This window comes from Temnothorax nylanderi, unplaced genomic scaffold (assembly GCF_030848795.1).
Source record: "Temnothorax nylanderi isolate EJ_2023f unplaced genomic scaffold, tnyl_v1.0 TNYL_tig0315_pilon, whole genome shotgun sequence".
Taxonomy (NCBI): Eukaryota; Metazoa; Arthropoda; class Insecta; order Hymenoptera; family Formicidae; genus Temnothorax; species Temnothorax nylanderi.
In genome coordinates, this window is record NW_027249377.1 from 78,437 (window position 1) to 88,292 (window position 9,856).

The window sequence follows — 9,856 nt, forward strand, 5'->3', positions numbered from 1 at the left end:
TTACATTTTGTGATAATATTTTTATATAAAATATAAATCTCTCATCATCTTCACTTTTCAATAACTTTACTTTGATTTTTATACGTAGAATCTACAAAATGCAATCAAGCTCTAAAAATAATTTTTTTTATTGATTCCTTTTATTATTTTACGTGTAAAAGTATCAAAATAAAGTAATCGAAAAGTGAATATTTTACGAGATATCTCATAATTATATTAAATGACAAAATTTATCTTAACGAAAGAGAGGTTTATTATAGTATTTTGGAAACGTCTCCACGAGATGTACAACTTTAATCTCAAGAAAAAAACCAATTTCATTTAAAAAATTAGTCATGTTTGAAATTTCTTGAAAACCACAATATCTACGACATGGCTGACATCGGAATCATGTGTCCTCCTTTAGACCATACAACTTTTGTCTGAAACATTTTTCCGTATCTACCATATAAAACCAATTCGCTATCTCTATTCTAACTGGTACTTTACTCTTGTATGTATGAGATATTCACGTTCGAGTCGGCCAAAGGAGGTGAACACGAAAATCTCATTATGCATATTTCGGAAACATATAAATTGAGGAACATTTTAAGACTAAATCCAATTTGCTATCTCTATTTTAAGTACTTTACTCTTGTACGTACGGGGTGTTCACGTTTGGCTCAGCCGAAAGGGATGAACATGAGAATCTTATTGTGCATATTTTGGGAGCACATAAATTGAGGAACATTTTAAAACTAAAACCAATTTGCTATCTCTATTTTAACTGGTACTTTACTCTTGTATGTATGGGGTATTCACGTTCAAGTCGGCCAAAGGGGATGAACACGAAAATCTCATTATGCATATTTCGGAAACACATAAATTGAGGAACATTTTAAGATTAAAACCAATTCGCTATCTCTATTTTAATTACTTTACTCTTGTACGTATGATGCTCACGTTTGGGTCAGCCGAAAAGAATGAACATGAGAATCTTATTGTGCATATTTTGGGAGCACATAAATTTAAGACTAAAACCAATTTGCTATCTCTATTTTAACTGGTACTTTACTCTTGTACGGGGTGTTCACGTTTGGGTCGACCAAAGGAGATGAATACAAAATACTCATTGTGCATATTTTGGAAACACATAAATTGAGGAACATTTTAAGATTAAAACTAATTTGCTATCTGTATTTTAACTGGTACTTTACTCTTATATCGTATATAGGATGAAGCAATAACTATTACTACCTTAAATATATTCTAATCTATAAGGCCCAGAGAAGAATTAGTGTAACTAAAATCACAAAAATTAAAGAAACACTTAAATTTTCTTAAAAACTAGACAAAATTTGAGCAGCTGTATCTTCGTTAAAAATGAACAAAATTTAAGTTTAAAAAAAGGGTTTTAAAGCTTGAAATCTCTACTTTCAGAAGATCACTATTTTCTTTTAGTTTCTGTGAGTTTGGTAATTTTTACATATAGAAAACCACGAGCTGGACAAAATGGGAAATTTTCTTCTCACTTTGTGGGCGTGTCACGTGCTCAAAAAAATCGTGCGAAATTTTTTGACTTTCCAATGTGAAAGCTCGAAGTTTTCCCTACAAAATCTTTTTTTAAAAATGTTTCTACGATTTTTTGTTACTGAGTTAACGCGGATTGAATAAGAAATGAGCATTTTGACTTTGATTGCTCATAACTCCGTCAAAAATTATTGTACCGCAATTTGCAAAATGGATTCTTAAAGCTAAAACTTTGCTCTATCAAGTCGTCTAATCGCCAATTTTTTCATAAAGATGTTTGGATACATTACAAGTGAATAAAGATGTCGTAAAAATTTGCAATTTTTTACTATTTTATTTAGATCCAAAAAACAATTGTGTAGAACAATCGCCGGCATTAGCGTTACCCAAAGCATACGAGGAGGTTGCTCGATCGGATTTACGCTTTGTTATGCGCGCGTGCGCGTGCGTATGTATATGTGTGTCATTCCGGTGAGACCCCGCGACTCGTCACTTTCGCAGTATTTTATGACTCCAAACTCATTCATGACTGTGTATGCGTGCGCGCACGCGCGTGTTTGTATGTATGTGTATGTATGTGTGTATTCCGTATGCGTGTGTGCGTACGTACATGCGTGCGTGTATGGGTGAGTGGATAGATGGTCGTAGGTGGTAAAATGATTTTTTTCAAATTTCAAAAACACAAAACATTAATTTCTTATTAAAAAAAGTTTTTCTAGCTTATACTTATTTTAAAAAATTTATTTTACCACCTATGACCATCTATCCACTCACCCACACACGCACGCATGTACGCATGCATACATAATCATACACGCATGTAAGCGCACGCACACACAGTCATAAATGAGTTTAGAATCATAAAATACTGCGAAAGCAACGAGTCGCGGGATCTCAGCTGAATGACACACATACACATACGCACGCGCACGCGCGCATAACAAAGCGTAAATCCGACCGGGCAACCTCCTCGTATGCTTTGGGTAACGCTAATGCCGGCGGTATTTTTTCAAATTTTTAAAACACAAAACATTAATTTTTTATAAAAAAGTTTTTCTAGCTTATGCTGACACTTACTCATCTTCAATGTATTGTCAGCGTAATTGAAAACAGTTTTTCAACGTCCGCCAGACGTTATTTTTAATTTTTTTCTTGATTTTTACTGAAATTAAGCAATTTCACAATTTTTTGTACGTTTTGCCCCGTAAAACCATAGTGGCCATCATGAAGAAAATCTCATAGCTATTCGGCAAATTTTTTTTAAATGTAGGATACTTAAAAGTACAAAAAAACGTAAAGAATAAATTTTTGTTGTTGTTCTGCACAATTGTTTTTTGGATCTAAATAAAAAGTAAAAAATTGCAAATTTTTACGACATCTTTACTCACTTTTAATGTATCCAAACATCTTTATGAAAAAATTGGCGATTACACGACTTGATAGAGCAAAGTTTTAGCTTTAAGAATCCATTTTGCGAATTGCGGTACGATGATTTTTAACGGAGTTATGAGCAAGCAAAGTCAAAATGCTCATTTCTTATTCAATCCGCGTTAACTCAGTAACAAAAAATCGTAGAAACATTTTTAAAAAGAGATTTTGTAGAGAAAACTTCGAGCTTTCACATTGGAAAGTAAAAAAATTTCGCAGAATTTTTTTGAGCACGTGACACGCCCACAAAGTGAGAAGAAAATTTCCCATTTTGTCCAGCTCGTGGTTTTCTATATGTAAAAATTACCAAACTCACAGAAAGTAAAAGAAAATAGTGATCTTCTGAAAGTAGAAATTTCAAGCTTTAAAACCCTTTTTTTAAACTTAAATTTTGTTCATTTTTAACGAAGATACAGCTGCTCAAATTTTGCCTAGTTTTTAAGAAAATTTAAGTGTTCCTTTAATTTTTGTGACGAGTGTATTTAAAGTGGTAATAATTATAGTTATTGCCTCACCATATATATAGATCTTTTTTACGTATATCTCTTAAACTATTACAAACAGACTAATTTTAAAGAATTTGAAATTATATGTAATTTTAATGAGTGAGGGTGCTAGCTTATGTTAGGCCACCACCCCTACTTTCAATTGCAATTTCCAGCGAAACCACTTGAGCACAAAAATCGTGAAGCACATAATTAACATAAAGCGCACTTAATTTCATGTGTTATTCCTGTTTTTTGTGGAGAGGGGGAGGTGCAAACTTAGCAGACATAATAGCTCCACATCACACATGAGGTATTATTGTTGACACGATTATTTTTTTAAATAGGCGTAATCCACTGATGACTGAAACTTTAACTAATTGAACAGAAACAGATTCTTTACCGCGTCTTATGCGGCTTGCTACGTGCAAGATGCAGATCGATATTCCCGCTTTCGCTTGTAAAAGATTTCAATAATTACTTAATCTACTTTTGTTCAATTAATTGAAGGATCGATCGTTTCAGTTATCAATGGATTAGACCTACTGGAGATACACTTAAAAAAACATGTAGATAACATAGAAAGCTACTGTTTATAAATTATATATAGAGGTATAATATATTTAAAGTTTTACGCATACACAAAGTACAGCATTTTTTCTCTCTTAAAATTGCTGTATTAAATCAATTTATTGTTGTCTCTTTTCCGCAATGCCGATTGGTTCTTTTATTGCGCTTACTTTGTGAGTGACTGTCATTGTATATTTTGACAGTTGTGTGTATCAAGATTAAATTAAAATGCTTCAATGTATAAAACAAAATAAAGAAATAATTTTCAATGTCATTGAATTTATCATGAGAGGAATTACAAACATAAATGTTTTATATATTTAAAAATTTATAAGGAAAAAATAAAGATATGAATGATACATGATACAAATATATTTCTGGTGCAATTTTCCGCTCTTAAAAAGAGCATGTAAAGGTATATATCCAGACAAATTTATATAGCGCATAAACATAAAGAAATTGATCAGTCCATATACATGTGTATAAGGAAATGGGACCAATCTATTTTCTTATGCACGCATGCAAGTTTCTAGATATGTTTTAAGAGATGTAATTGTTGCATGCCACTTTTCTACAATAATAAATATTGATTGGTATTCTCGCTTCACTATTATTGCAAAAGTAACTGTCGCAAGAATCATATTTTGACCATCCCATAAGATCCCATATATACTTCCTTGTCAATGGGAGCAAATGTTAAACGGGAAGATCGAACATATAGGTATACATTTATAAATATCTTTTTAATATGAATTGAAATAGAATGATATTCTGTTTTACATCTATAAATTTTTATGATAATGAATGGGGTATATATAAGCAAATAGTTACAATCTCTATTTGAAATACCTTATTTATATCTTCACATAATACTCTTAACTAAATATTATTTTTCTTGCTAGGAATATCCTTGCTCTATGAATATAGTGGTCACTCAGATGAAAAAACATGTGTATCATCAGCTTTAGGTGTGCGACATGCATATACATGTGTATCAACGCCCCCATATGGAAACAATTCGGAAGAAGAACAAACTATTCTTGAATCTGGACAGGATTAAGTTTAGAAGAATTAATGGCAGAAATGAAATCAATTTGAAGATAATTCAATGTAAATATAACGCATTTCATATTTAAAAAAAATTTTATCTTTTCTTTTACACAATATCATATGTATTGTAAGTTGTACTTTATCACAGAAGTAATTTTTGAATAACAGTGCAATATTTTACGTAACTGTAGCAGTTTAATATGGTTAATATATATATATAAAATGCATTATATCTACATTGAATTATCTTCAAATTGATTTCATTTCTGCCATTAATTCTTCTAAACTTAATCCTGTAGATTCAAGAATAGTTTGTTCTTCTTCCGAATTGTTTCCATATGTGGGCGTTGATACACATGTATATGCATGTCGCACACCTAAAGCTGATGATACACATGTTTTTTCATCTGAGTAACCACTATATTCATCGAGCAAGAATATTCCTAGCAAGAAAAATAATATTTAGTTAAGAGTATTATGTGAAGATATAAATAAGATATTTCAAAAATAGAGATTGTAACTATTTGCTTATATATACCCCATTCATTATCATAAAAATGTATAGATGTAAAACAGAATATCATTCTATTTCAATTCATATTAAAAAGATTAAACCTATATGTTCGATCTTCCCGTTTCACATCTGCTCCCATTGACAAGGAACGAGGTTAAATAGCACATTGACACATAGCACATTGACACATGATAATATTTCATACGAAGTAACGCGCGCAACGCATCGAGATAAAGGAGAGATATATAGCGCTAGACGGACCTAGCTGAAAATTGGACGAGAAGCTTGCCGAGCTCTAATAAAAACTGTTAAAATTATAACAACATGCATTTTTCAAAATACATACCTCAAGACACGCACAGTTGCATTAAATGCCACAGACACAACCTATAAAATACATAAATATTTAATATATATACATATGTCAAAATTATAATAACATGCATTTTTCGAAATACATACCTCAAGACACGCACAGTTGCATTAAATGCCACACAGACACAACCTATAAAATACATAAATATTTAATATATATACATACATATATATATATATATATATATATATATATATATATATATACACTGAAAGGGATTAGCAAATACCCTCTACTTACTTCTTTGCTTTATTGTTATGTGTTTAATACACAATTAATCTTCGATCGATTCACTGCAGTCAATCAGATCACTGACACATAAAGTCTAAGCTACAACCATAAAACTTAAGAAATCATGATAACACAAACTATCACAGTCGGTAATCCCAAGTCGATAATCGCGTATCGATAAACAATACGTGTTTGTAATTTTAATGATGTGATCCATGGTACGAAACGCATGCGCAATGCGGAATTGGCAGAACCTTCGAAAATTGATTCGACCTTTTTTTACGTTCATTCCGCCGATTTCTTTATGCAGCGGAAAACGTGGAAACGTAATATGTGCGTGCCAATAATATACATTATTTTGATAGATACAATAAACGAATCTACGAAAAGGGTCTTGTGATTGGCTAGCGTCAATTGCGCTTCCGCGAATTTCGCTTCATGGGGCATTATGAACGGACTTCGTTCTAACAATTCCGCATTGCTCATACATTCCGTACCATGGGATCGCACCATAATGCTAAGATTCCATAGACGCGGCAATGCCGTGCGGCAGAGTGCGTTGGCCAATTAACAAATTTTGATTTTGCCGAAGATTAACGCAGGCGACTTCCAGCAGCCTTCTGATTGGTCAACGCACTCTGCCGCACGGCGTTCCGCGTCTATGGATCAGCGAGATAAGGCCGATTTATGAAGGGCGTAACTGTTAATTTAAGCCGTAATTAAACCCTAAGAAATTAATTAATCACAATTGATTATTCTTCTCACATTGATCTGTCATTGGTCAATTTCTTAGGGTTTATGGCTTAAACCAACGGTTGCGGCCTTTATGAATCTACCTTTAAAAACAAAAAACGATTAGCGCTACATGAGCGCGGATCCGCTCGGCCTCGAGTCGTCCATTTCCGGTAGCCATTGAACAACGATCCGTCATCCGATAGCCATCGACGTCATCGACGACGATAGTTCGCGCGAGTTTTCGCGCTACCTATTACGAGAGCTCGACGACGGGCGGTACGACGAGGCGGACACGTGTCCCATCGGCGGATTTCGCGAGCGTCGGTAGTCCCGAATTATCTCCACCGTTTCCCCAGGTTGATCGGTGCCAGGTGCCGGCCGCGCGCGCGCTATTGGCAACGATCCGACTGTTACTGTGCTTGATGGAAAAGCAGTTTAAGAAGAAACTCAATTTAAACGACAATATGAATGTTGATGTAAGTATACAATTAATCTCAGGTTACTCGCAACTCGTCGCGTCGCGTCGCGTCGCGTAATAAAAGAGTCTCGTTCCGCGTGTACTTGGCGCGAAACTCTGGCTGCGTTCGAGGAGCGCGCTATTAGCGCTATTTGCTTGTTCTATCCTTGTTCTACACTTGATGAGCGATAAAGATAGAATGAAGCAATAGCGCTAGTAGCGCGCTTCCCGAACGCAGCCACTACCGTGTCTCTTGAGATATTTTTATGCATCATACGTTCCGATACTCGTTGTCAACTGTGAGTTTAAATATACATCTCGCTTCGCGTGTACTTTGCGCGAGACACTACCGTGTCTCTTCATGATAGATTCAGTACTGACAATGAATATTGGAACTCAATCATTAACGCATACATTTGACAGCAATATAATGCTTTATTTTATTTTTCAGGATAACGATATGACCTCGCATGACGCGGAACGCGCGGAGAATAGCGCTATTCTTGCACAACTTCAAGCGGAAAACCAACAACTAAGGCAAGAACTTGCCGCCGCAATTGCGCTAGCATCGGCAGTGGCACCGGCAGCGGCAGCGGGACCGGCAGTGGCAGCGGGACCGGCAGTGACACCGGCAGCTACAGGAGCACTGGCTCCGGCAGCGGCAGTGGCACCGGCAACGGCAGCAGGACCAGCAGTGGCACCGGCAACTGCAGGAGCACCGGTACCAGCATCGGCACCGGCTTCAGCACCAACATCAACTTCAGCGAAACGTAAGTACAAAAAATCAACAATTTATTACAGTAAATGGTAAAAATAAAAATAAATATATAATTTCTGTTTGTTACAGCAAAAAGATGGCAACGAGCAGGCCGAAATCGTCGGAATTATCTATCAAGAGGAAGAGGAAGAGGAGGAAGAGGAGGAAGGGGAAGAGGAGAAAGAGGGATGAAGATGTACACACAGACAGTGTATTTGTAATAATGTGTGTACATCTTCATTCCTCCCCACCCGGTGAAAATGAACGGCAACAACGATGTCGAAGTTAAGCCAGAGGCGTGCGCCTTGACGCAGGAGTGTGCCAAACAAGTTTAACAATGCCCGACACATTTCGACCTCTCTTTTACGCGCCGCAAAGCCAGAAGTACTTTTCGCGGCCGTCTCCGCGCCGTCTCTGTCGCCCGTTTTACCAGCCTCGGCCGAACGGGCGATCGTGGATTTTTTTTTTCGCTGTTGCCATAGCTCGGACTCTGCAGTAAAAGTGTGCTGTATGCTTGTTAGAGTTGTCGCTAGATTCACGCTCCTCAACCGGAAAGAGCTGCGAAGGGATTGCCCTCGTTTCTCCTTTTTCTTTTTGCGGTAATTTTCTATTAAAATAAGGTTACGATTCGTCCAACGGGTGATGTTTCTTATGCGTTATCAAGAGACGAGTGTTATTTGTTACAGTATTGCGATCTTTTCTTTTCTTTTTTTTTCTTTTATTTCCTTTTGGCTGCGTTCGGAAACGTCACCCGAGTGCACACGAGTATACTCCCTTCTCTTTCTATCTCAGCGAGTTAGAAGGAGAAGGGAGTATACCCGTGTGTACCCGGGTGACGTTTCCGAACGCAGCCTTATTATTAATTTTTTTTTAATTTTTGTTTGCACTAGTACGTCGGCATGATTTAAAAAAATAAGACAGACAGGTTTCCTGCGAGACACGCCGTCGAATTTAGCACAAAATGTACGAATAACACGTTAAGCGACATTTAGTTTGTTAACGCGCAGAGATATATTTAATATTTCGTAATTTTATAGCACAAAATGTACAAATAACACGTTAAGCGACATTTAGTTTGTTAACGCGCAGAGATATTTAATATTTCGTAATTTTATACTCGTTTGTTTTCTCCCCTCCGCCCCTTTCTTTCTGTCTCTCCTTTTTTCTTTTATTTATCCCCGAGGATTTTCGTACGCTCGCTACCTTGGCGAGAGCGTCCGTTTAATAGACTGCTCTTAAGTGTGAAAGGCATAGGAAATATCACGGATCCGCGCAGTTCTCGCACAGTTTCACATGTGTACAGTAGCGTGCACGATATTTTCTACTTTTTACCATTTAAGCCGCGCGCGAGCCGCATTTAGTGTGGTATTAGTATTAGAAAGATATATTTTTGTATCAAAACAATATAAATTTCGTTTTTGCTGTGAGATCTCATTGCATGAACATTGATTAATAAAGATTGATTAAAAAAATTGTCATGATTATAAACCCATATATTGAGGGAAGGAAGAAAAAGTATTTCTTGCAGAATTATTTTTCCTCGATTCCTCAGCGTTAGGACTATATCACCAAAGAAAAGCATCAGAGACACGAGCGTCTGCCTGCTTGGCCTACACGCAAATACAGGTGAACACTGCGCTACGCGTCCGACGATTCGTCGTAACCATTGCTGCAGCTTTTGTCGTCGTTCTTCCACGAATTTTGCATCCTTATTTCCTATCGTTTTCTTCGGTGGAAATTCGAA

At 36.1% G+C, this 9,856-nt stretch overlaps 1 long non-coding RNA gene across 1 annotated transcript; it reads left to right on the forward strand.

The window, feature by feature from the left end:
- The first annotated feature begins 7,094 nt into the window (after positions 1–7,094).
- On the forward strand, positions 7,095–9,630 carry LOC139781097 (uncharacterized). Its single transcript, XR_011720426.1, has 3 exons — positions 7,095–7,374; positions 7,807–8,125; positions 8,203–9,630. It is a non-coding gene; the product is annotated as an uncharacterized lncRNA (long non-coding RNA).
- Positions 9,631–9,856: the final 226 nt, after the last annotated feature.